The following is a 26608-nucleotide window of genomic DNA, read 5'->3' as shown; positions in this document are numbered from 1 at the left end:
ACAAATGACGCAGCCCTCAAGTAATCAAGCCGACAGCTCAGGCTCCATACACCAGTGGATATGCAGACTCCTCCAGAGGCCTACACAGTGAGTCCTGCACCTTCTGGGTACACTGGTGGACTGCACCAACCTGAGAAAAACTACAACACAACCAACCGACACATCACACGCTCAGGGCGGGTGACCAAGCCAAATACAACATTCCAGGTCTATCTAACCAACTGGTCTGCAACTGGCCTTCGTCTCTCATTTTTACACAACAAAAAGTGGGGTGGGAAGGAGATATGAATGGCTCTGCACCAGCTTAATCCATGGTTCACCAGTATAAACAGTTATGTATTGCATGTTCAAAATGGTTCGTACACAGTTACTGTACACGCACACTGTTACATCTCAAATCTACCGGTTGTCCCAACTTAAACGGGAAGATGTAGACCGAATGGTCACGTGATAACACAGCTGCTAAAGGGTCATGTGATGGGAGTGTGGGAGTTCTTTCCGGTTAGAGTACAAGCCGGGAGTAGTTGGTCAGCTAGTGAATAAAATATTGTTTGTTGTAAGTCCTTGGTCGCAAGTCTTTGGGAACCCCGCCCTTATACAAACAGAGTCCCCCCTGTACTTACTGACCTCTGTGGGTTCTGGTCTGAAAACAATTCAATTTTACAATCTTCATCCTTGATTTTAAAACTCTCTATGGCATTACTCCTCCCAGTCTCTGTAACCTATGCCAGTCCTACAACACTAATATATTCCTCTAATTCTGGTCTAATACTCATCCCTCATTTCCTTTGCTTCACCATTGGCTGTGTCTTCAGTTCCATAAACTATGGAATTATCTCCTTAAACCTTCTATCATTCCATTTCCTTTCAGTCGCTTCTTTGAACTAATATCTTTGACCAAGCTTTCGGTCACCTATCCTAATAAATTCTTATGTAACTGTACCAAATGTTGTTGGATAACTCCCCTGTGAAGTGCCTGGGATCCTCAGCTATGTTAAAGGTGTTGCATAAAGACAAGTTTTTGTTGTTGTTGTTAAATCAGAACTGGTTTGAATCAGAGTGTAGTCGAGTCAAATATTCTCCAAATGCCCAGAGCTGTGACCAAGATGTGACTTAAAGTAATGAAAGGCATCATGTCCTTATTGCTGAAACTAACAGATTTAACATGGGAAATGCTTTCATGTCACAGAAAGATAACATAGCAGCACTTTGCAAAAGTATCTAATAATTATCAGCTTGCCTACCTTCGATTGTCCTACATTTTCTTGAACTTCCTTTACTGCATAATCCTTCCACCAAGTTCTCTCCACCTGATGTGTCACATGAACTATGTGGAATTTGGGATCAGGTCACCTCTGAGTCAGACATTCCCCCCAGTGCAGGTTTGTCTTCTGATAGAACCTACCAGCTGGAATTGGAGGAGAAAAGTCAGCAGTTGCTACAGACCTGTGAGGCCTTCAGCAATAATAAAAACTGATGGTAGCAGGGCCAACTGGCTGCTGTCCAAAAATAGCAGCTGGAAAGTCTGTATCTCTGATCCTGCTCTTTGTACACCTGCAAAGGAAAAGTACCTTTCATCTTCTGTACGATGTACTATGGGCAGCAAGCCCTGTTCAGAACTTCCTATCAGAGCAGACCTGAACACAAATCCTTCCAACTTCATCACAGCACTCTTGAGAATAGGCATCCACCCCAGGCAATAAACAGGCAGATAAAAACAATAATTTTTCCAGCTTATTTTTATATCATTAAAAAAACTGTCAAAAGAAAAATCTGCAGAAACATAATTTTGTGTAAGCACAGTTGTGTATGTGCAACCTTTGTTCCTTATTTAAACCACTTTCACAGCAACTATAGAGTGCAAGTCATTGTGATTTAGTGGTGGCTATTTTATCTTTTGAGTAGCTTGTATACTAGAATGTTTCAAGAATTCAGAAAAAACAAGTTGCATTTATATGCCACTTTTTAACACAGCAAAATATCGCAAAGGTCACTTCACAGATAGGTAAATGAATGGACAAGTCAAAGGAGATATTAAGAGGGAGTGAACAAAATCATGATCACAGAAATGGGTTGAAAAAGAGGAGAGGAAAGCGAAGGGGTGTAGATTATTAGGCAGGGAATTATAGAAGAATTATCTAGGTGGCTGAACACAGTTTCCAATGGTAAGGCAAAGGGAGGGGGATGAACACAAGGCCAGAGTCAGAGAAGTGGAGAGCAAATTTGAGGTTTAAATCAGCTGATAGGGTCAGAAATAAACTTATTTCTGAAACAGGAGTGGAGCTAAACAGGACAGATGCGAAACATAGCTTTTTAGCTACTTAGATCAGCTGCAGAAATACATGGAACTGAAAACATGCATGTTTTGACTGGACCCTTTTCATCTGTTTATCTAGCTTAGGTCCCATATTACAAGGAAGTGTTCCAAAATGAAACTGATATATGTATACATATTGCTTAGGTTGGAAAACATTTGCAGTTATAGGCCATCAGTGTAAACTATTTATTTCAGAAGAAACATCTGTCTCTATCTCTAGTGAATACATTGAGATATATTACAAAATATTGTATGTTTAGATAGCCCTGTGGGAAAGGAATTCAACAGCAGGCTGGTCTTTTCTACCATGAAATTAATATTAGATAGATGTGGAAAGACTGGATCATATTTCTTTTGCAGTTCTACCACTTTCTGCTATACTCACCAGACACACAGACTGTGTGTGCAAACATTTGTGCATGTCTCTACATACCTTCATATAATCATTGATAGTAATATACACATATGTCCATGTATGTATATATAGATATAAATACACATGTGTATATATTCCACAGTATAATGTCAACATAGCTTGACATCTAGGAGATATGACCAAATATTCTCCAGGTGCAGCTCCAGTTTAAAATGCACTGACAATGGATTAAAATGAAATGCACGAAGAAAAATCAGACTTTCATTTCAGCAGTAGTTTGGAATCTCTGACTAGCAGTAATCTGGTGACTGAAATAAAAGATTCTTTACTCATTTTTCTCAATGTCAGATACCAAATTACAAACAGCATAACAAAGATATGCTATGATTCTCCACCAGACTGCACTGATTTAAATTAATTCACAATGTGTACATGTTTATTATTGTTGAACTAGCTTCTTATGATACTTATTTATTTAATTCTCTATTCTAGTATTTAAATGAAATTAAGTCTTCAATTCCAATAATTTCTCCTCCTCCCTCCCCATCCCTGCAAGTTTGCTCTTATTAAAACTCATTTTGGCCTCTTGTACTGAAAGAGGGACAGGAATCACACTACAGTCTGTAATTCAGTTGTGATGGGCTGTGATTTTGTTTAAACCATCAGAGTTAATAAATATAGATCTGCAGGGTTACAAAAATTGATTTGCAGGAATGCTACTATTTCAGAAGATTACATTTTTCAGAGCTCGAACACTGGAATTATATTACAATGTACTTTAATTTTTAAAATAACAAACCACCCAATATTTGAGTTGGGTAACCTTATCTATATCGCTTGCATTCACATATGGATTCTTGTAAATCTTTAATAAAGGGTATTCCGTAAGCTTTCAGAAGAAAACATTTCATTTCAAGTAAAAAGCTGAGAAGATAGATACAATGTCACAGATAATTTTAAAGTTTTCTTTTTTCACGAAAGCAGTTCCTTTTTCAAATCAAACTGCATTAGTACAATCAAACTACACAAGGGGTTTGGGTTGCAGGTGGCTGCTTAACTCTAAAATGTTCAAGCTTGACTGACCCATTTCATCAGCACTGTCAAAGACTTGCACTGATACATGTTGACAACATTTAATCTTAAAAATTGAAAGAAATGAATTAATATGCAAATTTCATCAGCTTTGTAATAAAAATGTCCTTGAAAAAAACAGAGAACATGACCCCTGTGGAATTCTATGCATTATCCCAACCCAGCTCTCTTACTTAGTCTGAGACAAGATGGTCCACAAGGAAATCATTTGGGTTCATACTTAGAAATAATTATGTCGAAGAACAAAACAGAAGCAAGTTGAATACATTTACTGAGCAGGAGGAAATAAATATCTAGATACTGTGATACTCATTCTGACTTAATGGAATTAATTTCATATTCAAAACTAAGAAATAATAATCTAATTTTCACCCAAAAGGAATTAACTTCCAAATAAGAAAGATCTTAAGAGCTAAAACTAAGGGTGAGAGGTAAGTGGGTGATAGAGAAGACGGTGGTGGTGGCAGGGGTATCCTGGCACCCAGAGCTTCTGTTGTGCACCCCGTTCAAGTCATGATGTAAAAGCGAGGTCTCTTGATTAGTTCAGCTTAACATGAATATGTGCTTCAACATTTAAAAAAAAAATCTCACTTTTTCTTCTGCAATCTAGCCATGCGATGTGATCTACTTTTGGCATTTGGCAGTCTAGTACATCTTCCCTTGGAATGTTTTACTTTGTTCAAGGTGCTCCTCTATAATTGCAAGATGTTGTTGTTTTACGAGGCAGACCACTGGCACTGAGCCACTGAAAACAAAGGTGTATGAACTGATGGCATTAATCCTACTCTCCGGCGGCGATGACCAGCTAAGCCGCACGTTTCGGCGGCTCCAGCTCGAACGGACCTTCGGGCTCTTTTAAGAGCCCCAATGGGGAATTTTTTCGGGATGAAACCGGTGTGGGAGTCCCCCCGCCCAGCGGAAAAGAAATATATTGGCGGCGGCGGCCAGATCTCGAAGAATCTTCGAGGGCAGCGGCAGAAGGAAGAAAAGAGCAAGATGGCGGCAGAGGGAGCCCAGGCGACATGGGGACCGGACCAGGATGAATTCTTAAGACGGTGTGTGGAGCTGCTAAAAAAGGAGGTGCTAGCCCCGATGCTACAAGCAATTGAGGGGCTTAAAGAGACACAAAAGGCCCAGGAGATAGAGCTCCATGTGGTGGAGCAGAAGGTGACTGACCACGAGGACGAGATCCTGGGCCTAGCGATCAAAATGCAGACGCATGAGGCGCTCCATAAGAAGTGCACCGAAAGGATTGAAGTCCTAGAAAACAGATCACGGAGAAAGAACCTCCGGATCCTGGGTCTCCGGGAGTGGAAGGAGCTGACGGCGGGGCTTACGTGAGCACGATGCTACGCTCGTTAATGGGAGCTGAGGCCCCCTTGGGCCCCTTGGAAATGGAAGGGGCCCATCGGGTCCCTGCGAGGAGACCAAAGGCTGGAGAACCACCTAGGGCGATGATCGTGCGATTTCACCGCTTCAATGACAGAGAGGTGGTTCTGAGATGGGCCAAGAAGGTATGAAGTAGTAGATGGGAGAATGCGGTGGTACGAGTGTAGCAGGATTGGAGTGCGGAGATGGCGAGAAGGAGGGCGAGCTTCAATCGAGCCAAGGAGGTGCTACACAAGAAGAAGGTGAAGTTCGGGATGTTGCAGCCGGCGTGACTGTGGGTCACGCACCAGGACAGACATTACTATTTCGAAACGGCGGAAGAAGCATGGACCTTCATTAAAAACGAGAAACTGGATCAGAACTGAGGGACTGATGTTGGAGGGGAAACGACAATGCTGATGTATATAGAGAAGTAAATTGGGAAGGGGGGGACATTGAGAAATGTGGGCGCCGGTGGGGGGGGGGAAGAAGAGACACAGGCGGAGGATGGGGAATGGGAGTGGGGCGGTAGGGGGAGCTACGCCATGAGGGGCGGGACGACTCTAGAGAACGTGGGGTTTCTTTTTCTCTTTCCCGCGTCAGAAAGATGATGGCGGGAAGATAGGCGCAAGGTGGATGGGAGTTCCTCACACGGGGGGGTCAAGGAGAGAGCGGGAGAAGCCGGGGTCAGTTGAAGTCAGCTGACTTTCGGAAGCAATATGGGGGGAGTAACCATGCTAGATGGGGGTCCAGCGGGGGCGGGGGGGGGATAACTGGGTTGCTGCTGCGGAGATCGAAAGGGAACTGGTAAAAGAAAAGGTGGTTGAGGTGGGAATGCGCCGCCTGGGGGACGGGTGGGTGCGCGGAACCGGGACTGGCCCAGAGAGGGTGATGGCTAGTTGACAGGGGAGGGGGGCGGGCAGCCCCTCAGTCCGGCTGATCACGTGGAACGTGAGAGGCCTAAATGGGCCGATTAAGAGGGCCCGAGTGTTCGCGCACTTAAAAGGACTGAAGGCAGACGTGGCCATGCTCCAAGAGACGCACCTGAAGGTGGCGGACCAGGTTAGGTTAAGGAAAGGATGGGTGGGACAGGTGTTCCACTCAGGGCTGGACGCAAAGAATAGGGGGGTGGCCATATTGGTGGGGAAACGGGTGTCGTTCGAGGCTAGGAACATTGTAGCGGACAGCAGTGGCAGATATGTGATGGTGAGTGGCAGACTGCAGGGAATGGAGGTCGTATTGGTTAATGTATATGCCCCGAATTGGGATGATGCGGGATTTATGAAGCGGATGCTGGGACGTATCCCGGACCTGGAGGTAGGAAACCAGGTAATGGGGGGGTACTTCAACACCGTGCTGGACCCAGGGTTAGATAGATCTAGATCTAGGACCGGAAGAAGGCCGGCAGCGGCCAAGGTGCTTAGGGGGTTTATGGACCAAATGGGGGGAGTGGATCTGTGGCAATTTGCTAGGCCGCTGGCCAAAGAGTTCTCCTTTTTCTCCCATGTCCATAAGGCATACTCCCGGATAGATTTCTTCATTTTGGGAAAGTCACTGATTTCGAGGGTGGAAGGAACTGAGTACTCAGCCATAGCTGTTTCAGACCATGCCCCACACTGGGTGGATCTGGAATTAGGAGAGGAGAGGGAGCAGCAGCCACTCTGGCGACTGGATGTGGGATTATTGGCGGATGAGGGAGTCTGCAAAAGAGTGCGGGGATGTATCGAAAGGTACCTGGAGGCCAACGACGATGGGGAGGTCCGAGTGGGGGTAGTATGGGAAGCACTGAAGGTGGTGGTCAGGGGAGAGTTGTTCTCCATCAGGGCTCACAAGGGGAAAACAGAGTCCAAAGAAAGGGAAAGATTACTGGGGGAGATTCTGGGGGTAGATAAAAAATATGCGGAGGCCCCGGATGAAGGACTATACAGGGAGAGGCGACGACTCCAGACGGAGTTCGACCTTCTGACCACAGGGAGGGCAGAGGCACAGTGGAGGAAGGCACAGGGGATGAGAAATGAATATGGGGAAAAGGCGAGTCGCCTGTTGGCCCACCAGCTTCGAAAGAGGACAGCGGCGAGGGAGATAGGGGGAGTTAGGGATGAAACGGGAGCCACGGTGCGGGGAGCAGGGAAGATAAATGAGGTGTTTAAGACCTTTTACGAGAGGTTATATAGGTCCCAACCCCCGGAGGGAAAAGAGGGGATGCAGCAGTTTCTGGACCAACTAAGGTTCCCGAAGGTGGAGGAGCAGGAGGTGGAGGGCCTAGGGGCGCCAATTGGGGTGGACGAGGTTACCAAAGGGCTGGGGAACATGCAGGCAGGGAAGGCCCCGGGACCAGATGGGTTCCCGGTGGGATTTTATAGAAAATATGTGGACTTGTTGGCCCCGCTGCTGGTAAGAACCTTTAACGAGGCCAGACCCTACCCCCGACAATGTCGGAGGCGACGATATCACTAATCTTGAAGCGAGATAAAGACCCGCTGCAATGCGGGTCCTATAGGCCTATCTCACTCCTAAATGTGGACGCCAAGTTGCTGGCAAAAGTGCTGGCAACGAGGATAGAGGATTGTGTCCCGGGGGTGGTGCACGAAGACCAGACAGGGTTCGTAAAGGGGATACAATTGAATGTCAACGTGCGACGGCTATAGGGGGTGATAATGATGCCCCCAGCAGAGGGGGAGGCAGAGATAGTGGCGGCAATGGATGCAGAGAAGGCATTTGATAGGGTAGAGTGGGAGTATCTATGGGAGGTGCTGAGGAGGTTCGGGTTCGGGGAGGGGTTTGTCAGCTGGATTAAACTCCTCTATGGGGCCCCAATGGCAAGTGTAGTCACAAATCGGCAAAGGTTGGAGTATTTTCGGCTACACAGGGGAACAAGACAGGGATGCCCGCTGTCCCCATTACTGTTCGCGCTGGCAATTGAACCACTGGCCATAGCGCTGAGAGACTCCAGGAAATGGAGAGGGGTGGTTAGAGGGGGAGAGGAACACCGAGTGTCACTCTACGTGGATGACCTACTGCTGTATGTGGTGGATCCAGTGGGGGGGGGGGATGACAGAGGTCATGCAGATATTGAGGGAGTTTGGAGATTTCTCGGGATATAGGCTTAACATGGGAAAGAGTGAGCTTTTCGTGATACACCCTGGGGACCAGAGTAGAGGGATAGATGGCCTGCCGCTAAGGAGAGTGGAAAGAAACTGCCGATACCCAGGGATTCAGATAGCCAGGAGCTGGGAAACCTTACACAGACTTAATCTGACTCAGCTGGTGGAACAAATGGAAGAGGATTTCAAAAGGTGGGACATGCAGCCGCTGTCACTGGCGGGCAGAGTGCAGGCGATTAAGATGATGGTCCTCCCGAGGTTCCTATTTGTGTTCCAATGTCTCCCTATATTGATTACTAAGGCCTTTTTCAAAAAATAGATAGGAGCATCATGAGCTTCGTGTGGGCAGGGAAGGCCCTGAGGGTAAGGAGGGGGTTCCTACAACGTAGCAGAGACAGAGGGGGACTGGAGTTGCCGAATTTGGGCGACTACTACTGGGCCGCCAACGTGGCGATGATCCGTAAATGGATGGTAGAGGGAGAGGGAGCGGCGTGGAAAAGGCTGGAGATGGTGTCCTGCAAAGGAACGAGCTTAAAAGCGCTGGTGACGGCGCCATTACCGCTCTCCCCGAAAATGTTTACCACAAACCCAGTGGTGGGGGCAACATTAAGTATCTGGGGGCAATGGAGGTGACAGAGGGGTGTGCTGGGAGCCTCGGTGTGGTCCCCAATCAGGAACAACCATAGGTTTGCCCCAGGGAGGCTGGATGGAGGGTTCCAGAGCTGGCACCGGGCAGGAATCAGGAGAGTGGGAGACTTATTTATAGATGGGACGTTTGCGAGTTTGGGAGCGCTAGAGGAAAAGTATGAGCTGTCCCTGGGAAATATCTTTAGGTATATGCAGGTGAGAGGGTTCACGAGACAACTGGCGAGGGTATTTCCACTGCTCCCGACACAAGGGATCCAGGACAGGGTGCTTTTGGGGGTGTGGGTCGGGGAGGGCAAAGTGTTCGAAATATACCGGGAGATGAGAGAAGAGGGAGAGGAGCTGGTAGACAAATTGAAGGGAAAATGGGAAGAAGAGCTCGGGGAGGAGATTGAGGAGTGTTTGTGGGCTGATGCCCTAAGCAGGGTAAATTCCTCTTCCTCGTGTGCCAGGCTTAGCCTGATCCAATTTAAGGTGCTACATAGAGCACACATAACGGGAGCGAGGTTGAGCAGGTTCTTCGGAGTGGAGGACAAGTGCGGGAGGTGCGGGGGAAGCCCGGCGAACCACACACATATGTTTTGGTTGTGTCCGGCACTGGAGGGGTATTGGAGGGGAGTGACGGGAGTGATCTCGAAGGTGGTGAAGGTCCGGGTCAAGCCAAGCTGGGGGTTAGCTATATTTGGGGTAGCGGATGAGCCGGGAGTGCAGGAGGCGAAAGAGGCCGATATTGTCGCCTTTGCGTCCCTAGTAGCCCGGCGTAGGATTTTACTCATGTGGAAGGAAGCAAAACCCCCCGGACTGGAGGCCTGGATAAACGATATGGCGGGGTTCATAAAACTGGAACGGATGAAGTTTGCACTGAGAGGATCGGCTCAAGGGTTCACCAGGCAGTGGCAACTGTTCCTCGACTATCTAGCGGAACGTTAGGGGGAAGATAGATAGCCAGCAGCAGCAGCCCGGGGGGGGGGGGGTAAATTGTTTGTGTTCTAGGTGGGGAGAGGGGGTGGGGGGAGCATTACTTCGTGTTATTTGGTTAGTTTACTATATTATTTAAACAATGTTATATATCAGTTATCACGTTACCATTTTTGTTGATTTGTAAGGGGAAAAATTGTGTTTGAAAACTTTAATAAAATATATATATTTTTTAAAAATCCTACTCTCCTTTGTCCCTTCACCATTCAACATAGAGATCTCGCTCCAGACCCATGTCATGCTGCATCTTACTATTTTATATCAATGGTTTGCCAGTGGGGTCCCATCATGTGATCCAAATAATAATTTAATTCCCTCATAACCCCTCAGTGGAGGGGAACCATGTCCCCTCTAATGCTGCTGGTCTTGTAAGGGGTGGGGAGGTCTTCCCCTATTTTCTCATCCTAAATGCCATTGGAGTTACAATGGGAGTGCGTCAAGAGGACTATGGATTGTGAGGACGTTGTACCCAATATCTTCAGGAAAATGCATTGTTTTGTGTTGAAAGCTGGCATAGCAAACCTTCTAAAACAAAGAGTAATGTATTTGAAAGGCATGATTCCAGTATAGTTCTCACATCTGTCACAATATAGATGAACCACCAAGCATAGATTGAAACCGGGGAATTCCTTGTCGAATGGCTCAGACTCTGAAAAGAGCTTTGGATTCGTGGGGCGGGATTCTCCGTCCCGCCAGACCCATTTTCTGGCTTGACGCACCCCCGCCGGCAGCGGGATACTCCTCCCAGCAGCTGGTCAATGGGGTTTCCCATTGTGGCCACCCCCACACCGCCGTGAAATCCTCGGGCGTAAGTGCGCTGCCGGCGAAGCCGAGGATCCCACCCATGGAATCTGAAATGATCCGACATGTGAATTTAAATAAAACAAAAAATAAAATCTGTGTTCATCTTGTTATTGGTTGAAAATTGTGAAACAAGCAATTGAGCTCATTACATGCACTAACTCTGCTTCCTTTTTATGTATATTCCAAAGCAACGTTTTCCCTTTATCAACCCTTTGTCTTAGCAGTGATACCTCAATGTTGTCTCTGCCGAATGCAATTTCGCCAGATGAAGGTGACAAGTTTTAAGCTTAAACCAAATGATTCATCAGTGACACTCAACTATATTTTTTAAATCACTTCTTAAATCTCCCAGGAACTGAAATTTGCTGCAGCATGTTAAATCCAGTAAATATGAAAGCATTAGTTAAAGCACTATATGTGAAATGTTAGTAACTGAGTAACTGTGTTTATCATGTAGAGGTTCCGATCTACACAGAAAATTCAACAAACGTGCCTTTGATCTCAACACGTTAAAAAAGACCCTTTGGAAAATGTCAGTTGAAATAAGAGACCAGAAAGGATGTGAAAAGGCTGATTTTTGACAGCTAAATAGGTTAACAATTGAAAAATAAAATGCATTCCTAGCCCAATATTTCTCAACTCTGGCATTTTCTGAATAAACAGCACTTGAGCCTTAAGCATGCTAGTAAACAAAAGAGAACAAGAAAAATAAACAAGAAGACAAAGCATTTTTATAAACAAGGGGTAATGAGGGAATTAAATCATGTTTAGGATCACATGTTGGGAGTCCACTGGCAATCCATTGATAGAAAATCGAAAAATGTCACATGATGTGGATCGGCATCGATCTCTCTATGTTGAATGGAGAAGGGGCAATGGAGAGGAGAACCAATGCCTCCCCAAAGAGGAGGTAATGGGGAAAATCATAATAAGTCACGTGAGCCTTCTAATGATTTACTTTTTGTTGTACAGAATTGACAATGACTGGTAATCACCTAGGTCTGAAAATGTTGATTGACAGAGGTATGACGGGTGTGAAAAGATCTCATGAATTAAGGACAATTCTTTCATCCTGCCGTGGCGGGTTTGGTAGTGGGTGGAGAATCTAGCGGGAGCCAAAAAGTCTGAAATTCGCCGGTGTAAAATCACGTTGCAATTCTCCTAGTGGTGGGTTAATTTAGGAATGTTAGCTCATGGCGTGAACGCCATTGGCATTCATTTGAATTTCACGAATGCTCATTAAAACAGTTGCCTGCCAACATCCTGTCAAGTCTTCTAATCTTGTATCACACCAGCATGGTATTACTTTGGCCTAAAACCCGATTGATAAAGAGCGCATGCACAAGGCGTTCTCAAGCGACTTTGAGGTGAGCACAACAAAACCTACCTGCCACAGTGCCACGCTGCACTTCATGCACTGTTCACCGCACTGCTGGGGAAAACGGGTTCCTGCCCTCCATCTCGATACCAACCGAGCTGGTCTTCATAGTCAGCACCACGTTTCTAGACCATGGACACTCCTCCGAGTCAGCATCTCGGATCCGTACTATGCCTGCGCTTTGGAAGCACAGGGATCTCCTTCACCCCAGTACCACACACCAGTCCCTATCTGGACAGAACTGTGTTGCGGGACCCATGCGGCCATTGCAACAAAGATCCAAAGTTCTACCGCGAGTGCAGGGGTGAGTTCAAGGTGAGGTGTGGCGATGGAGTACGAGGTGAGAGGCGGGGGTGGCCTGTCCAAGACAAGATGACAATGTGGAAGAGGGCTGTGCACGGAGGGGGAGAATGGGTGAGGGCTCACGATGGCAGATTGAGGGGCAAGGAAATGGATGCCGAAGATAAACAATAGAAGGTAGGGGGAAGATCAAGGGGAGGGAATTTGGACACTGACAAGGCTACATGAAAGGCTTACAAACAAGAGGTGCAAAGACATACCATGTCAGTTACTGGAATGAGATGCACAAAAACTTTAAATGTGATTGGTAGGGGTCTAAGTGGGGTACGGGTGCCTCACTGACTATGGGCTCGGTGTTTTGTAGCGCATTGGTTGAATAGAGGAGCAGACTTCTTCTTAAGGCTTTTCCCTCTGGGTAGCCTACATCCTGCATGGTCTGGTGCAGACAGGTGGGTTGGAGAGAGTGATAAGAGTGTGCTGGATCGGTGTTTAAATACGGTGCTGAGACCTTCAATTCCGTCTATGACAGCGGATTCGGAGATTCGGAGGGGAAATTACCTCTGCTTAATTAATGAGGTTCCAAGCACAGAATCTGGCATGGAATCGTGCTATTATACCAGCGGGAAAGGTACCGCGAGAGCAGCCAACCACTGGGGCGGCACAGTGGCTAGCACTGCTGCCTCACAGCTCCAGGGACCTGGGTGCAATTCCCGCCTCGGGTGATCGTCTGTGTGGGGTTTGCACTTTCTCCCCATGTCTGGGTTTCTGTCAGGTGCTCCGGTTTCCTCCCACAGTCCAAAGATGTGCAGGCTAGGTGGATAGGCTATGATCAATTGTCCCTTAGTGTCTAAAAGGTTAGAGGTTAGGTTAGGTGGAGTTACTGGGTTAAGGGGATGGGGGGGGGGGGGGGAGGCTTGACCCTAGGAAGGGGACCCTTTCAGATAGTCGGTGCAGACTCGATGGGCCGAATGACCTCCTTCTGCACTATAGTGATTCTCTGATGCACTGCAGTAAGGGCACATTCGCACAGCCTTGTTGCACCCGACTCGGTGATGCGACGCGGTCGTTAAATCACTTGCAAGATTTGCAACGCTTGGATCTCGCCGATTCACATATTTAAGTGAGCCATTAAGTTAATTTAAATATGTCTACGCCCAATTCTCCTGAGGCCCGGGAATGAACTCCCGCGCCTGGAAGTGCTCGTCATGGCATCGTTTAGCACTAGTCCACACTATGTAATGGCACCCGGGTGGGTGGGGGGCCCAAGGCCATTGGAGGACTAGGGTGGTCGAGCTCTGGGCAGGGTGGCACCCTGACACTCCCGCTGCCACCTAGGCACACTGGCACTGCCAGGCTGGCATGATACACTGCCAGGGTGCCAAACTGGCCAAGGAGCCCGGGTGCCAGGTGCCCATGCCAGGGATTGGACCCCAGGGGTGCTCTGACCTTAAGAAGTGGGGTGAGGGGGGCTCAAGGACCCCCTAAGAGACAGATTGGGGCGTTGGTCCAGAGGCCACGCGTGGAGTCCGAGGAGGGGAGTCGAGAGATTAGGGTTAAAATTAGTGCATTTTCAGAATATTCTGTCTGGACTGGATTGTGGGCTGTAATGTTCTCAGAAACATAGAACTCCCTTTAGACTGGATGTGATGTAAGAAGACTCCTGAAGGGTTGATCAGGAGAGAGGAAGGTTTGGCTTAGCTGTCAGACACAACTTGTGAGTAAGTGAAAAATACCCTCCAGGACATATCGGCACTGACTCATGAGAATTTAGCAAGCTGTTGTTCAGACACAGCGGCATTTAAAAATGGGACCCTGTCAGTGCCGAGGCCAAAAGAAAGCGGAGTCCCGTTTGATAGTGGGGTCGGTTGCGGCACTACAGGCGCCGAGAAACATCCCACTATGCACGCCCTAAACAGGGCTCTGTTTTTTGGGCGTTAAACTGTACCCTAAGTCTCAAAATAGCCCATCACGTTTTTTTAAAACTTGTCTTAAAATTTTAAATCAATTTAATTGATTGTCCTTTCTGCCTTTCCTGAGCTCAAGTCATTGAGGGTGATTTCCAGCCTATAATAACCATCAGAGACAACGGCGACACGGGTGAAAAATCCAGAGAGAATCGGGAAATGTGATTCTCTCCAGAGAGAGCGCGCTTCCTCATTTTCCATGCCCCTCGCTGGCAATATCATGAGGTTCACACACACAAAGGGCGGGAATCTCATTTAAATGGCTTACAATATATTTTATTATTAACGGGCTCCCCCTTATAATATTCAGACTTCACGTTGCCGAGATTTACAACAACTTATTCAATATGGAATTCAGTCGAGGGGATCCCTCAATGATTGTCTAGTTACAAGGTTAGCCACGATACCTCCAGGGTGGGGGCTGGGGGGGCCATTCAGTGTCAGTCCTGATTAGAGCACCCTTTTAAGTTGGCTCCTTGATCTCTGTGGAGCTGGATGCTGGCTCTATCAGGCCCCATCCCGCCAGAGTGACCGCGTAAACAATGCCTACTCATTTATCTTCTTTAAAAAGGCTCAAGATCTGGAGAGAAAACTGGTCTGTTCAAGTTAAGAGTTACAATGGCAGTTTTTAATCTGAGCGCGACACTTTGAAAAAATATGGAAGATTCCGCCCATCCTGTATTGTGCACTGTCCTCAATCAGGGGATAAGCTGAGGGACCTGATCCCAGGTTTCCGACATGAAGCATAACAAAGGTAACTGTTCCACTTTTGTTGTTGCACTCAATTTCACACACTCTCGCTGGGGAAGCATTTGCTTTGGGTTGTTCGGAAATTCTCATCGGTTTATGGTTTGAGATTGCAAATATACCACAAACACACAGTGAAACATGGCACACAGTAATGGCGAGAAGTAAAGCTCCGGCAATCTGCACTGTTAAACTATAATCTATTAAATGGAATCTTTTACATATTGTGCTGTTCAGAATGTACAACTCAGTTAAGATAATGATAGGTGATAATGAATATTTTTGCATTCTTTGCCAATCAGTTTTGAGTGCTGAGATTCAATTCCATATTTTCTCATTTCCATTGCCTAGCTATTTGAGGGTAACCAAACACCAGGTTTGGAATCCTGCCTTCCCACCATAGGCTCTGTGGCAGGATGAGAAAGTCCGAGTAATTTGAGCCGCAGAGTAGCGTTCCTTACACGGCCTAAGCTGAGGCCTCTCACACAATTTGAACAGCACGCTGCTGAGCTGACATGAGAGGACCATCATCATGCTTATACCGATGGCATTCCCCAAGCATCAATTGAGGGAGCAAATCCATATCACCTCAGAATATCAAGGTGATTGATGAGTGCAAGATTTGTAGCAGCCTATGACGAATGTGATATAAAATAGTTAGTGTAAATATCTTAGTTACAGTAATGTAGATGTAGGCCAGTCTAGTGAGTTCACAGACAAAGGATTTCAGAAAGCATGGCAAGGAAGGGGTGAGGGGTGTCTGGTGGCGGAGGAGAAAAGGATGCTGGGTAACAAGAGGCCCAGGGTTAAGGAATGAGAAGTGAGCCAATTATGATGTATGGACAGGTCAGGAGGGGTATAGGATGACCTGTGGGAATCGTGTATGTGAAACTTGATGCCATTTGAATGTATTTGCAGAGATCCCTTTGTCTCCTTCCTCATTCGTTTCCAAGGGGTCCAGGAGACTGGTTCTGTGTTCTGTGTCCCTGGCGAAGCGAGTCAGACTTGCAAGTTGGTTAAAAATAAATAATGCTATGCCTACAAATCCATCTCGAGTTTTATTGAGGCCAGACTGACGGGTAAAGAATTCAACATTTGTCACCTAGACAGTCACTAATTCTCTTCTCTCTCCATTCTTAGTGCCAGCAAGAAGAGGGTGAGGCCAGCCCTCGTACCTGAAGTCAGCCCCAGCCCACAGAACACCTCAGAAGAGGATGAGGATGGCTTCTGTGCAGCTGTCACAGCAATGAACTGCACCCCCCCCACCCCATCAGTCCAGCGGTGCACACCCCAGGGGCTCCCACATCTCATTTATGTTAAGCTCATACTCTGGAGGTCCATAGCAAGAGGAGACAGTGACAGCCAAGGTCTCTGGCAGTTGGAGGACTGCTGTAGACTAGGCCTCTGCTAAGATTGACTTAGATGATGATGACTCAGATGAGGAACCCCACTCTGCGGCTCGAATTACTCGTACTTTCTCATCCCGTCACAGAGTCTATGGTGGGAAGGCAGGATTCCAAACCTGGTGTTTGGAAGCAGGCATGGAAAAGATGCTGGAGATGCAGCAAGATGCAGGGGAACATTAGGTAGAAGTGTCAGAGGTCCTCAACAGAGTGGCAAGTGAGCCGGAGGTGTGTTCTCTCTGATGTAATGGTTTCAACAGAAAGAGAATAGAGAACCATAGAATTCCTACAGTGCAGGAGAAGGCCATCAAGTTGGCACCAACCGTCTGAAAGAGCATCCTACCTAGGCCCACTTCCCCACCCTATCGCCATAACCCCATCTAACCTGCATATCTTTGAACACTAAGCATGCCCAATCCACCTAACCTGCACATCTTTGGACTGTGGGAGGAAACCCATGTAGACATGGGGAGAAAGTGCAAACTCCACACAGACAGACATCTAAGGCCAGAATTGAACTCATGTCTCTGCTGCTGTAAGGCAGCAGTGCTAACTATTGTGCCATCATAGCAGATGACAGACACCATGGAGAACCTGGTCCTTCAGAATGCCCAGCTTCTGCTGGAGGTATGTTCGAACCTGCACTCCATCACTAAAGCCCTCGATGAGTTTTTTCAATGGCTACATGAGAAGTTGACAAGTCACTTCAGCCTCCCTCCCTTCTCCTCAGTAAGGCAGGGAGTAGTCCTTGGGCACCCAAGGGGAAGAGGAGCATGAGGCGGACACTGCCCCGAGGCATCCAACCACAAAATTCCAAGGGTGTCCAGGCATTCCCAATCTCCTCTGCCCGAGATCTCCTCAGCTCCAAGCAGCTCAAACTGAAGAGGATGCACCTGCTCCTGAGCAGGAGGTCCAAAAGAGAGCATGCCCTCCAGGCTTTGATCCTCCAGAGGACACGCACCAAAGTCATCACAGGCAACAGGGCATGGTAGTCAACAAGCTGCCTCCATCTCTGCTCTGGATGTTGGGGAAGCAGCTAATTAAAGAGTATTGAATGAACACGAGTGGCACAAGTGTTCAATGATTGTAAATTGTTCCTGCATTCCCAAATATATGTTACTGCGATCTACCGGCCGCGTTGCACCAAACTAGTGGCATGGCCAGTCGATGCTGGGAGATCCCTCATCCGGGATCTATCGTCTCGGCATGCCTTACGATATCTAAAGCAGTCTCAAGAGATGTCAGGGTCTGAATCCACCCGTTTGTGTTCCTCAGTGTAGGAAATGAGACTCCCCGCTGAGGCCCCAGATTGCAACAAAGGCCCGATAGATAGCAGGAGACTTGGCTGCAAGCACCGGGAAACACCCAGCTAAACGCGCTCGTCATGGAACTCTGTTCCATTTTGGTTAGATCCTGCCTGTTATGTTGCACTGTTTTGATGTCTCCTGGATACATTCTTGCTCCAAATACACATAAACCCCATCCCTTCCAGGCTGGGACCAAGGATGGGTCTTCCTCCTCCTAATACATGGCTGCACATGGGTACATTGGACAGGACTCTCTGACCTTGTCCGTGGCGAGACCGTTGCAAATGAGAATGGAAAGTTTAGCTTTCCAGCCAAAACTTCCATTAACGTTCATCAGCACTGGAAAATGCCAGCTGTGAATGAGAATGTAAGATTTCAGCCATCACGCTCTGACAAGGAGATACATAGATACATAGAAGATAGGAGCAGGAGGAGGCCTTTTGGCCCTTTGGGCCTGCTCCGCCATTCATCACAATCATGGCCGATCATCCACTCAATAGCCTCATGCTTTCTCCCCATAGCCTTTGATCCCATTGTCCCCAAGTGCCAAATCCAGCCGCCTTTGAATATATTCAAAGTATTAGCATCAACTACTTTCTGTGGTAATGAATTCCACGGGCTCACCACTCTTTGTGTGAAGAAATGTCTCCTTATCTCTGTCCAAAATGGTTTACCCTGAATCCTCAGGCTGTGCCCCCTGGTTCAGGAAACACCCATCATTGGTAACATCTTCCCTGCATCTACCCTGTCTAGTCCCACTCATTCTTCTGAACTCCAGCGAGAACAATCCCAACCTAGTCAATCTCTCCTCATATGACAGTTCCGCCATCCCTGGAATCAGTCTGGTAAACCTTCGCTGCACTCCCTCGAGAGCAAGAACATCCTTCCTCAGAGAAGGAGACCAAAACTGCACACAATACTCCAAGGCCCTGTACAAGCGCAGCAACACATCCCTGCTTCTATACTCAAAACCTCTCGCAATGAAGGCCAACATACCATTAGCCTTCTTTACCGCCTGCTGCACCTGCATGCTTACCTTCAGCGAATGACACCCAGGTCCCGCTGCACACTCTCCTCTCCCAATTTACAACCATTCAGGTACTAATCTGCCTTCCTGTTTTTGCTTCCAAAATTATCCACTTATCGAAATTATACTGCATCTGCCATTGGTTTGCCCACTCACACAACCTGTCCAGATCTTGCTGTAGGATCCCTCCATCCTCGTCACAATTCACCCTCCCACCTAATTTGGTATCATCTGCAAACTTTGAGATGTTACATTTTGTTCCCTCATCCAAATCATTAATATATATTGTGAATAGCTGGGGTCCCAGCACCGATCCCTGTGGTACCCCACTGGTTACTGCCTGCCAATTTGAAAAGGACCCATTAATCCCTACTCTTAGTTTCCTTTCTGCCAACCAGTTTTCTATCCACCTCAATACACTTCCCCCAATCTCATGCGCTCCAATTCTGCACAATAATCTCTTATGCGGGACTTTGTCAAACGCCTTCTGAAAGTCCAAATATGCCACATCGACTGGTTCCCCCTTGTCGACTGTACTGGTTATCTCTTCAAAGAATTCCAACGGATTTGTCAAGCATGAATTTCCCTTCATAAATCCATGCTGACTCTGACTGATCCTGCCACTGCTTTCTAAATGTTCAGCTATAAAGTCTCTTGCTAATGGATTCAAGCATTTTCCCACTACCGATGTTAGGCTTGCTGGTCTATAATTCCCTGCTTTCTCTCTACCTCCCTTTTTGAATATCGGAGTGATGGGAGCCACCCTCCAATCTGCAGGGACAGTTCCAGAGTCTATAGAATCCCGGAAGGTGACCACCAATGCATCCACTATTTCCAGAGCCACCTCCTTAAGCACTCTGGGATGCAGATTATCAGGCCCTGGGGATTTATCCACCTTCAATCCCATCAGTTTTCCCAGCACCATTTCTCTCCTAATGTTATTCTCCCTCAGTTCTTCCCTCTCACTAAACCTTTCATTCTCCAATATTTCTGCAATCTGATTTGTGTCCTCATTTGTGAAGACAGAACCAAAGTATGTATTCAATTGCTCAGCCATTTCTTTGCCCCTTATTATGCATTCCACTGTTTCTGTCTGTAGTGGGCCGACATTTCTCTTTACCAATCTCTTTCTCTTCACAGACCTATAGAAATTATTAGTGTCACTCTTTATGTTCCCTGCAAGCTTCCTTTCATACTGTACTTTCCCCTTCTTAATCAATCCCTTTGTTCTTCTTTGCTGAATTCTAAATTGCTCCCAATCCTCAGACCTACTATTTTTCTTGGCTAATCTGTATGCTTCTTCCTTGTATCGGATACTATTTCTCATTTCCTTTGTAAGCCATGGATTGGCCCACTTACCCCCTTTGCTTTTGGGCCAGGCAAGAATGAACAGTTGTTGCAGTTTCTCCATGCGTTCGTTGAATGTTTGCCATTGTCTATCCACTGTCATCCCTTTCAGTAACTCTCCCCAATCTATCAAGGCCAACTCATGCCTCATATCCTCATAGTTCCCTTTATTAAGATTCAGCACCCTAGTCACCGAATCAACTACTTCACTCTCCATCCTGATAAAAAATTCTATCATGTTACGGTCGCTCATTCCCAAGGGGTCTTGTATAGCTAGATTGTCAATGATTCCCTTCTCATTACACAGTACCCAGCCTAAGATGGCCTGCACTCTAGTTGGTTCCTACACATATTGGTCAAGAAAACCATCCCATATACACTCCAGGAATTGCTCCTCTACGGCATTGTGGCTAATTTGATTTGCCCAATCTATGTGAAGATTAAAATCACCCATGATCACCGATATTCCCTTATTACATGCATCTCTAATTTCTTGTTTATTGCCATTCCCACCCTCACCAGTGCAGTTTGGGGGTCTATATATGACACCCACTAATGTATTTTGTCCCTTGGTATTTCTCAACTCTACCCATACAGATTCCACATTGTCAGAGCTAATATCCTTTCTCACTATTGTGTTAATTTCCTCTTTAACCAGCAGTGCCACACCACCACCTTTTCTTTTATGCCTGTCCTTCCTAAATACTGAGAACCCTGGGACATTCAGTTCCCCTCCCTGTTCACCCTGCAGCCATGTCTCCGTAATCCCAATTATATCATACCCATTTACATCTATCTGCGTGATTGCAAATGCTCCGTGCATTAAGGCACAGAGCCTTTAAGTTTGTTTTTTTCACAATGCTTGTCTTGCTCCCAATATTTTTCTCTACTGCCCTGTTTGAATTTTGTCCTTGGTTTCTCCACCTATCACTTTTCTTATTCATTTCCTACCTTTTGCTTTTATCCCTCTTTCTCCAACTCCTTGCGTAGGTTCCCATTCCCTTGGCATATTAGTTTAAACCCTCCCCAACCGCTCTCGCAAATAGCCCTCCTAGGACATCAGTTCCAGTCCTGCCCAGGTGTAACCTGTCCAGTTTGTACAGGTCCCACCTCCCCCAAGACCGGTCCCAGTGCCTCAGGAATCTGAAACCCTCCCCTTGACACCCTCTTCAGCTACGTATTCATCCTATATATCTTGTCATTTCTATTCTGACTAGCACGTGGCACCGGTAGTAATCCTGAGATCACTACCTTTGAGGTCCGATTTGTTAACTTCCTTCCTAGCTCCCTGTTTTCTGTTTTTAGGACCTCATCCCTTCTTTTAACTTTGTCGTTTGTACCGACGTGTACCACGACCACTGGCTGTTCACCCTCCCCCTCCAGAATGTCCTGTACCCGCTCAGGGACATTTTTGACCCTACCACCAGGGAGGCAACATACCATCCTGGAGTCCCGTTTGCAGCCACAGAAACGCCTGACTATTCCCCTTACAATTGAATCCCCTATAACTATTGCACTGTCACACTTATTACTCCTCCCTCTACAGCAGAACCAACCGTGGTGCCATGGGTTTGCCTCTTGCTGTTTTCCCGAGAGGCCATTCGCCTCAACAGTATCCAAAATGGTATATCTGTTCTGCAGGGGAATGGCCACAGGAGACTCCTGCACTACCTACCTCGCTCTCTTTCTCTGTCTGGTGGTCATCCATTCCCCTCCTGCCTGCGGAGTCTAAGCCTGCGGTGTGACCACCTCTCTATACGTGCTATCCGCGATACTCTCCGACTCACGGATGCTCCACAGTGTTTCCAGCCACCACTCCAGCTCTGAAACTCGAGCTTCCAGGAGTTGTAGCTGGAGACACTTCCTGCACACATGCTGACCCTGGGGACTGGAACTGTCCCCAGCCTGCCACATGGAGCAAGAGCAGACCACACCTTGGAGCTGTCCTGCCATGATTTATTCTTTTAAATTAAACCTTTGAAATTAAACTTTGGAAATATGTTTTTGTGTCAGATTAAATCCAATCCCCATATATTATTTAATTCAATTTTTTTTTAACTAAGTAGTAATCCCTCTATGTCTGACAACAAAGTAAAAAGTGATTTAATTGAAATTAAAATAGTTATTTAAATCAACTTAAAAATAGTAATTTAAATCAACCCAAAATAGTTATTTAAGTCAAATTTAAAAATTAAAATATAATAATTCAAATCAACTTAAAAATAGCAATCTAAGTTAAATCAAAACTAGTATTGAAATCAGTAACTCCAGATATTCAAATTTAGCCCAGTCTGCCTTTCAGCCAATCAAGTCACATTTCCGTGTGACATCACTTTAGCGGGTCTTTTTCAATTTTGAAACAGACGAACAGCAATCTTACCGGATAGCGGTGTCCCTAACCCGAACCCTGGGCTGGATTCTCCGTAATCGGCGCGATGTCCGCCAACCGGCACCAAAAACGGCGCGAATCAGTCCGGCATTGCGCCACCCCAAAGGTGCGGAATTCTCCACATCTTGAGGGGCCAAGCCCTTACCTTGAGGGGCTAGGCCCGCGCCGGACTGATTTCCGCCCCGCCAGCTGGCGGGAAAGGCCTTTGGTGCCCCGCCAGCCGGTGCGGAAATGACTTTGCCGGGCGGAGCATGCGCGGGAGCGTCAGCGGCCGCTCACGGCATTCCCGCACATGCACAGTGGAGGGGGTCTCTTCCGCCTCCGCCATAGTGGAGACCATGGCGAAGGCGGAAGGAAAAGAGTGCCCCCACGGAACAGGCCCGCCCGCGGATCGGTGGGCCCCGATTGCGGGCCAGGCCACCGTGGGGGCACCCCCCGGGGCCAGATTACCCCACGCCCCCCCCAGGACCCCGGAGACCACCCGCGCCGCCATGTCCCGCCGTCCCAAAGGTGGTTCAATCCACGCCGGTTGGCGTGGGTTGACAGCGGCGGGACTTAGGCCCATCGCGGACCGGAGAATCGCCGGGGGATTCCCGCCGACCGGCGCGGCGTGATTCCCGCCCTCGCCGAATCACCGGTGGCGGAAAATTTGCGACATGGCGGGGGTGGGATTCACGCCGGCCCCCGGCGATTCTCCGACCCGGTGAGGGGGGTCGGAGAATCGCGTCCCCTGTCTCTCCGCGCGCGCTTTACTGAAGTCTCGCCTCTCTCTCTCCGTGCTCTTTACTGAAGTCTCGCCCTCTCTCTCCGCGCTCTTTATTGAAGTCTCGCCCCTCTCTCTCTCCGCGCTCTTTATTGAAGTCTCGCACCTCTCTCTCTCTCCGCGCTCTTTATTGAAGTCTCGCCCTCTCTCTCTCCGTGCTCTTTACTGAAGTCTCGCCCTCTCTCTCTCCGCGCTCTTTATTGACGTCTCGCCCCTCTCTCTCTCTCCGCGCTCTTTATTGAAGCCTCACCCTCTTTCTCTCCGCGCTCTTTATTGAAGTCTCGCCCTCTCTCTCTCCGCGCTCTTTATTGAATGCGATGACTGCCATGTGCAAGGAGCCTCCCACTCACATGATTCTGCTTGTGTCTACTGCCTTCGAAACTTATGGTTAGATCTTGGGGGCGATTTTGAACCCTTATTAGCCGTCAGCGAGAACAGCCAAACACCGTGAGAATTGGTAAACACGATCAAAGTGGTTGGGAGAAAATAGAATCAATGTGCTATTGTTCACAGATTACTCAAGATTCAGGTCTAATAAACAGAGGATGCATGATATAAGGTTGCACAGCATTAATGGAACAATAATGTTGCATTCAATATGTGGAATAACACAAATCGATCCACATACAGGTCTTTGATTTGACTGCACCTATCATGTGGGGCCCGACTTAAAACTATACCCGCTTTTGGCAGGATGATTCTCGGTGGCTGCAGTGCCAAAAATCACCCTGCTATATTTGCCGTTTTACTTGGCTTCGGGGCCGCACTTGGAGTGATTTCCTGCTGGCGAGCTGAGCTCTCAGTAGGAACGGCTGTTCGCAGATCGGGGCGCCATTTTGATCGGCGGCCCCAATCTTTTCCCCACCCTTTTCAACTAACCCCCGCCACCCAGCTTTCCAGACCCTCCCTTACCACACAACCTTGCCAAGGCCCCTGGGAAACCACGTCAATTCCTCCAATTGGCAAGGCTTCCCTGGGCCTGACCCCTGGCAATGTGAACCTGGCATCCGGGCAGTGTCAGAGTGCCAGGCTGGCAATGCCAGGATGCCTGGGGAGTGTCAGGGTGCCACCTTGCCCTGTCCCCGATCACGCAGGGTCTCCGATACCCTGCGAGGTACCCGAAGTGCCTTAACACCTGGCCCACATTTGTGTGGATCAGTACTAAATGATGCCCTGGCGAGGTCTCCCAGACAATGCCATTAGGCTCATTTAAATATGCAGATCTGCATCTTGCCCTGCGAGGGTGAGATCCAGATCATGCCAGGCAGTGCAAGTCAGGTGACTCACGATCGGCCCATCGCGGAGCTCGATTTGGGGCTCTTGCACGCGATTCACCCATTGTGCCAGGATCCACGCCAGATTCAGCAAGGTCGCTGAATTGCGCCCATATAGTCTAGTTTTGGACAATCATATGGAGGCTGGTGGAGTTTCATAGGAGAGCCAGAAATATAATTCCCAGTTTAAGAAACCTTAGTTTTCAGTCAGACTTAACTACCTGGATCTCTTTTATTATAAAGCAGTGTAAACTTAAAAACCTGACAGAAATTTATCAAAAAGTGAAAGTGGCTAGATTGTGTATCTCTCGACATTTTATTTAATCTTAACAGATTGGCCCATGGCTGCGTCAGGTATGCAAACTATGGGCAGAATCTATCAGAATTTGGCAAAGTGTCAGGCTTGGACTCTAAACTGGCATGTAATTCTCTTGTTGCACAGACCCTTTTCTCTCCAGATATTGAACCTCGGAAAGAAATGAGTGGAGGTTATTTTACGCATTCCTCTGACGAGGCATGGCCTGATAGAGCCGGCCCCCGACTCCACAGAGATCTTTAAAGGGTGCCCTGATCAAAACTGATACTGAAGCCCCACCCCCCACCCCCCGCCCCGGACAACCATCTTCCACCTCCCTGGACAATCACTCCTCCACCACAGAAGAAACACCGGTGACCCTCCCCCCTCAGTTCCCGCACCCCCAAGGCCTGCAAGATTCCACCCCTCACAGCCCGCTTCCCCAGCCCCACCACACATTAATGGAAATAGCCCCGGTCCCATGAGGCCCCCACAAAGACCCGCTCTGGCACTGCCCCCTGGCACAGGTTAGATTACCAACTTGGTAGTGCCAATCTGTACCAAGGGTCTGTCCCTCTCCCTCAGGGGCTATACTTGGCTTTGCGCTACCAGAGAAAAGCCCTTGACTGTTTCTCGTTTTGCCAAACTTGTTGTAACCCAGTAACCCAGAAACCCCACCCAACACTAAGGGCAATTTTGGACACGAAGGGCAATTTTGGACACGAAGGGCAATTTTATCATGGCCAATCCACCTAACCTGCACATCTTTGGATTGTGGGAGGAAACCGGAGCACCCGGAGGAAACCCACGCACACACAGGGAGGATGTGCAGACTCTGCACAGACAGTGACCCAAGTCGGAGTCGAACCTGGGACCCTGGATCTGTGAAGCAATTGTGCTATCCACAATGCTACCGTGCTGCCACACGGACAGTTACCCAGGGCCGGGATTCTATAACTCCCTGGCATTGGCGGAACGCGAGGACAAAACAAAATAGAAGACGGTGCTTCTGAAGTTCGATAAACACTTCAGCGTGGAAGTCAATGAGAGCTTCGAGAGGTACCTATTCCAGCAGCACCTATAGGGTAAGGATGAGCCTTTTCAATCTTATTTGACACACCTCCGTATCCTCACGCAGTCCTGCGGCTATGAGGCCACCTCCGACACCATGATTCGGGATCAGATAGTTTTTGGGGTCACCTCAGACACCCTACGCCAGCAGCTCCTCAAAATAAAGAGCCTCACCCTAGCCACTGCCATCGAAACCTGCGTCCTCCACGAAAACGCGGCCAGCCGGTACTCCCAATTCCAGGCGGCCGAATCGGCATGGCAGGGGTCCTGCGAGGCCGAGCGGGTCCAGTCGATCGAGTTCCTCCCGGCCCGCGGCCCGGACGAGGGCGGCCATTTTGCACGGCCTCCTGCGCTTGTACACGCCAAAAGAGGGGATGTTGACGCGGAGGGATGTGGTGCGCAGGCGCGCTCTATGCAGGACCACACCGCACATGCGCGGTGGCGCAACAACGCCATGACGTCACGACGTGCGGCAACTGTGGATCCGCACACTTAAAGCAGCAATGTCCAGCCAAAACGCGACAATGCCTCCGCTGTGGCAGGATGGGCCACTACGCTGCCTTCTGTCGAGCAGCTCAACCTGCCAACTCTCTGCAATTCCGCCAGCCTCACAGGGACGTGCGGGCCATTCAGTCCCCATACACCGAGTCATACCCTGA

At 48.1% G+C, this 26608-nt stretch overlaps 1 protein-coding gene across 4 annotated transcripts in view; it reads right to left on the bottom strand.

The window, feature by feature from the left end:
• Positions 1–26608, bottom strand: part of npas3 (neuronal PAS domain protein 3) — a 1941601-nt gene that overhangs the window by 249769 nt on the left and 1665224 nt on the right. The gene's annotated exons all lie outside the window — the stretch shown is intronic.

Source organism: Scyliorhinus torazame, chromosome 2, assembly GCF_047496885.1.
Source record: "Scyliorhinus torazame isolate Kashiwa2021f chromosome 2, sScyTor2.1, whole genome shotgun sequence".
NCBI classification, from domain to species: Eukaryota; Metazoa; Chordata; class Chondrichthyes; order Carcharhiniformes; family Scyliorhinidae; genus Scyliorhinus; species Scyliorhinus torazame.
Note: the sequence above shows the minus strand (reverse complement) of the source record. Positions and strands in the feature narration are given on the sequence as shown.